The sequence below is a fragment of the Triticum dicoccoides genome, chromosome 7A (assembly GCF_002162155.2).
Source record: "Triticum dicoccoides isolate Atlit2015 ecotype Zavitan chromosome 7A, WEW_v2.0, whole genome shotgun sequence".
NCBI classification, from domain to species: domain Eukaryota; kingdom Viridiplantae; phylum Streptophyta; class Magnoliopsida; order Poales; family Poaceae; genus Triticum; species Triticum dicoccoides.
This window is the reverse complement of record NC_041392.1, coordinates 693457910-693464205: the sequence shown is the minus strand read 5'-3', so window position 1 is coordinate 693464205 and position 6296 is coordinate 693457910.

Here is a 6296-nt window from a genome sequence, read left to right as displayed (position 1 = left end):
TTCACAGGAAGATTCTCCAGACACTTTTTCGGTACCCAGATCTTCTTCATAGGCGGTCCATTCCTGCAGTTAGTACCAATGTACCTGGCAAACACTTCACGATTTTGATTCTTAAACAGTTTATAGTTTGCATCAAAGGATTCATCAATGACAATAGGGTTAGCACAAGTGAAGCCAGATAGAGTGGATGGATCTGCTGAAGATTCCTTTGCAGCAACCCATATGGTTTTGGGGTACTGCTCAGGTTTCCAGTAAGAGCCATCAGCATTCATTTTCCTTACGAACCCAACACCCTCTTTCCTCGAGTTTTGGTTCAGGATCTACCTTTTGAGGACATCACATAGTGTCTGATGCCCTTTAAGACTTTTGTACATCCTTGTTTCAAGCAATGTCTTCAACCTAGCATTCTCATCTGCAATAGCAGTGGTATCCTCAGCAGAGGGGTTAGTTCCCACATCAATAGTTGAAGATATTGCAACAGTAGCAGCAGTAGAACATTCAGCAACAGAAGTAGCATTATCACGCTCAATGCATTTAAGGCATGGTGGTTCAAATCCTTCCTGAGCGGAAATGATCTGTTCAGCGTGAAGTGACTCGTTTTCCTTTTGAAGATCTTCATGAGCCGCTCTCAATTTCTCAAGATCTTGCTTCCTTTGAAGATAATCATAGGAAAGCTTTTCATGAGTTGTTGAGAGCGTTTCATGACGACTTTCAAGTTCCTCATACTTAACGTGAAGATTTTTTATGTCTTCAATTAAGGACTCAGATCAAGGCATTTCAGCGCCTAACAGATCATCGCTTTTGTCTAACAGTTTTTGAATATGTTCCATAGCTTTCTGTTGTTCAGTTGCAATTTTAGCAAGTGTTTTGTAGCTGGGTCTTGAACCACAATCAGAGTCATCTTCACTAGATGTTTGATAGTGAGTAGTGCGTGTGTTTACCTTGGCACCACGTGCCATGAAGCAGTAGGTAGGAGCGGAGTAGTCCTTGTCATTTGCATCGGTGTCGGTGATGAAGTCATTGTCTTCAGTGTTGAAGATGGACTTGGCAACGTATGCTGTAGCCAGACTTGCAACGCCAGAATCGGACTCCTCCTCAGACTCCACCTCCGCCTCCTCAGAAGCGGACTCCTCCTCTGAATCCATTTCCTTGCCAACAAACGCATGTGCCTTGCCAGATGAGCTCTTCTTGTGTGATGAAGACTTTGAGGAAGACTTGGAAGAAGACTTTGAGTATTTCTTCTTCTTCTTGTCATCAGAGTCATATTCCTTGCTCTTCTTCTTCTTGTTGTTCTCATTGTCCCACTGCGGACACTCAGAGATGAAGTGGTCAGGTTTCTTGCACTTGTGACATGTTTTCTTCTTGTAGTCATGAGCAGAAGCTTCATCATTCCTTGAGCTTGATCGTGAAGACTTTTTGAAACCTTTCTTCTTGGTGAATTTTTGGAACTTCTTCACAAGCATAGCAAGTTCCCTTCCAATGTCTTCAGGATCATCAGAACTGCTGTCAGATTCTTCTTCAGATGAGGAGACAGCTTTTGCCTTCAAGGCACGAGTTCGCCCATAGTTTGGACCGTAGATATCTCTTTTCTCAGAAAGCTGAAACTCATGTGTGTTGAGCCTCTCAAGTATGTCAGACGGATCGAGTGTCTTGAAATCAGGACGTTCTTGAATCATCAGGGCTAGGGTGTCAAACGAACTGTCAAGTGATCTCAGTAGTGTCTTGACGACTTCATGCTTGGTGATCTCAGTAGCGCCGAGGGCTTGAAGCTCATTTGTGATGTCAGTGAGTCGATCAAACGTGAGCTGGACATTCTCATTGTCATTTCGATTGAAGCGGTTGAAGAGGTTGCGAAGGACACTGATTCTCTGATCTCTCTAGGTTGAGACGCCTTCGTTGACCTTGGAGAGCCAGTCCCAGACTAGCTTAGATGTTTCCAAAGCACTCACGCGGCCATACTATCCTTTGGTCAGATGACCACAGATGATATTCTTGGCAGTAGAGTCCAGTTGAATGAACTTCTTGACATCAGCAGCAGTGACACCTTCTCCAGCCTTGGGAACGCCGTTCTTGACGACATACCATAAGTCGACGTCAATGGCTTCAAGATGCATGCGCATCTTATTCTTCCAGTAGGGATATTCAGTTCCATCAAAGACGGGGCACGCAGCGGAGACTTTAATTATCCCTGTAGTCGACATAGCTAAAACTCCAGGTGGTTAAACTGAATCACACAGAACAAGAGAGTACCTCGCTCTGATACCAATTGAAAGTGCGTTATATCGACTAGGAGGGGTGAATAGGCGATTTTTATGAAAGTCTTCAAAACGTGAAAGTTTCGAAGACAAACGATAGAAATAAACCTATTACCATGCAGCGGAAGGTAGACTACACTAGGCAAACCATAGTCAAGTATTCAATGAAGTGAAAGCACAATGACTAATAGCAGCAATGTAGTAAGGATCAGGTAGGAAGATATTATGAAGCCAAACAGAACAAGCAGTCACTCAGTGAAGACAAAAGATAGTGCAATCATACAATGACTTCACAAGGACCAACAGTAAGTAAAGGGAAGGGAAGGATGAAACCAGTGACTCGTTGAAGACAATGATTTGTTGGACCAGTTCCAGTTGCTGTGACAACTGTACGTCTGGTTAGGGCGGCTAGGTATTTAAACCTTAGGACACACAGTCCCGGACACCCAGTCCTGAACACGCAGCTCAGGACACCCAGTCCTCACCGTATTCCCCTTGAGCTAAGGTCACACAGACCTCGCCCAATCACTCTGGTAAGTCTTCAAGGTAGACTCCCAAACCTTCACAGACTTCGTTCACCAGCGATCCACAATGTCTCTTGGATGCTCAGAACGCGACGCCTAACCGGCTGGAGGATTCACAGTCCTCAAGTGTAATAAGTCTTCAGATCACACAGACAAGAAGACTTAAGTGATGCCTAACACTCTTTGGCTCTGGGTGGTTAGGGCTTTATCCTCGCAAGGAATTCTCTCTCAAAGGCTTCGAGGTGGGTTGCTCTCAAACGACAAAAGCCGTACTCTAACACTGAGCAGCCAGCCGTTTATGGTTGTAGGGGGTGGGCTATTTATAGCCACTAGGCAACCCGACCTGATTTGTCCGAAATGACCCTGGGTCACTAAGGAACTGACACGTGCTCCAATGGTCAGATTTCAAACTCACGCGGCAGCTTTACTTGGGCTACAAGCAAAGCTGACTTGTCCGACTCTGGACAAGTTTCGCTCTCATAGTCTTCACTCGAAGACATAGGTTTTGGTTAAGCATCACTTCAGTCATTCTGACTGGTTCACTTGGACCCCACTTAACAGTACGGTGATTCCTATGACTCAACAAAGAAGAAACAGAACTACAAAAGATCTAAGTCTTCGAGCTCCATAGGCTTCATGCGATGTCTTCTCTTGTCATAGTCTTCAATGAGAATATCTTCATATACCACCTTTGACATCAATGTCTTCATACATTTTTAGGGGTCATCTCTGGTAGGAAAACCGAATCAATGAGGGACTTCTACCTGTGTTATCCTGCAATTCTCACAAACACATCAGTCCCTCAACTAGATTTGTCGTCAATACTCCAAAACCAACTAGGGGTGGCACTAGATGCACTTACAATCTCCCCCTTTTTGGTGATTGATGACAAACTAGTTGAAGTTTTCAACGGGGAATATAATATGTGAAATTGTAAAGAATAAGGAATTGTCTTCATAAGTTGCAAGGGCTCCCCCTGAAGACGTGCATATAAGTAATTTGCTTTTGGAATGCAAATGCACATGGCAGGTTGTGCTTGTGGAGATCCTCTTCAACTTATGATGACAATCCACTATGCATGTGAAGGTATGTGAAGATAATGACATGCATAATGGAAAATGGACGTCTGCAAAATGATCTAAGTGCAGAATTTATCGTCGCACATGCGGAATTTATCATCGCATCACAAAGTAGAAAATAAGTAGCAAACGACCATCAAGTTTAAGTGTTACAACTCAAAGAACCAAATGTATCAAAACGAGAGTTGTAAACACGAAGCAAAATATAAAGCACCCGCCCATATGGACCCGCTTGAAGACTATCAAACTCATATGCTTCTCCCCATTTTGTCAGCAAGGACCAAAAAGGTTTGAAGACATAGAGCATCTACTCGTTCCCATGAAGAGTAGGTGAAGCAGTAGGGTCGTCGGTGGTGTTCGGCGGTGCAGAAGAACTTGGAGCAGTGTCGAAGCATGCTGAAGGAGGTGGCGGTGAAGTGGCATCGTCTTCATCCTCGATCACTCTGGCATTCATAGTTGCAGCACAGGAAGAGAACTCAGAGTCTTCAAGAGATGGAGTTCGTCGCAGCACTGCCCTTCGAGGAGGTGTGGAGTCAAACTTGAAGCGTTCAGAGAAGCCATCCTCTTGAAGATCATCTTCAGAGCACATTAGCGTCAGCCCTTTCCAGGTGCGTCGAGAGGTTTCATGTGCAACAAAGGCATTCTTGGCGGCAAGATTGCGAATGCGGTTAACATCCACCAAGAGGCTTTGCATTTGGCGCTTCAGCCAGTCATGATGCCTATCCTGTTTCTGATGAAGAGCCACAAGAAGTTCTCGGTCATTGAGAACACGAGTGTGCTTCTTGGGTCGTTGGGCAGTTGTGCTATCGGTGGCTTCAGTGAGAGCAGGATGCGGTGCACGTGTAGTGCCAGCCAAAGGATACACACGAGTGACTTCTTCAACTCCTTCAATGTTCTGAGAAAAACTTTGATGCTCCGCATTCTGAAGACTTAGAGGTTCCTTGGCAGGCTCAGGATAAATGGCTTCAATAGACATATCCACATCAGGCAGAAAGATCCGATGATTGCGAGCAGATGGCTGATATGAGATAGCGGAGTGGAGTTTGATCAGCCGCATGTTAGGTTTCGTAGTAATTTCAAAAAAATTCCTACGCTCACGCAAGATCATGTGATGCATAGCAACAAGAGGGGAGAGTGTTGTCTATGTACCCACGCAGACCGACTGCGGAAGCGTTGACACAATGTAGAGGAAGTAGTCGTACGTCTTCACGATCCAACCGATCAAGCACCGAAACTACGGCACCTCCGAGTTCAAGCACACGTTCAGCTCGATGACGATCCCCGGACTCCGATCCAGCAAAGTGTCGGGGAAGAGTTCCGTCAGCACGACGGCGTGGTGACGATCTTGATGTACTACAGCAGCAGGGCTTCGCCTAAACTCCGCTACAGTATTATCGAGGACTATGGTGGGTGGGGGCACCGCACACGGCTAAGGAATAGATCACGTGGATCAACTTGTGTGTTTCTGGGGTGCCCCTGCCTCCGTATACAAAGTACTAGAGGGGGGAGGCTGACCGGCCAAGGGTGGCGCGCCAGGAGAGTCCTACTCCCTCTGGGAGTAGGATTCCCCCCCCCCCAATCCTAGTTGGAATAGGACTCCTTGAGGGGGGAAAGAGAGAGCGGGGGCCGGCCACCTCTCCTAGTCCTAATAGGACTAAGGGGAAGGGGGGAGGCGCACAGCCACCTTGGGCTGCCCCTTTCTCCTTTCCACTAAAGCCCACTAAGGCCCATATAGCCCCTGGGGGGTTCCGGTAACCTCCCGGTACTCCGGTAAAATCCCGATTTCACCCGGAACACTTCCGATATCCAAACATAGGCTTCCAATATATCAATCTTTACATCTCGACCATTTCGAGACTCCTCGTCATGTCCGTGATCACATCCGGGACTCCAAACAACCTTCGGTACATCAAAATGCATAAACTCATAATATAACTATCATCGTAACCTTAAGCGTGCGGACCCTACGGGTTCGAGAACAATGTAGACATGACCGAGACACGTCTCCGGTCAATAACCAATAGCGGGACCTAGATGCCCATATTGGCTCCTACATATTCTACGAAGATCTTTATCGGTCGGACCGCATAACAACATACGTTGTTCCCTTTGTCATCGGTATGTTACTTGCCCGAGATTCGATCGTCAGTATCCAATACCTAGTTCAATCTCGTTACCGGCAAGTCTCTTTACTCGTTCTATAATACATCATCCCGCAACTAACTCATTAGTTGCAATGCTTGCAAGGCTTATGTGATGTGCATTACCGAGAGGGCCCAGAGATACCTCTCCGACAATCAGAGTGACAAATCCTAATCTCGAAATACGCCAACCCAACATCTACCTTTGGAGACACCTATAATGCTCCTTTATAATCACCCAGTTATGTTGTGACGTTTGGTAGCACCCAAAGTGTTCCTCCGGTAAACGGGAGTTGC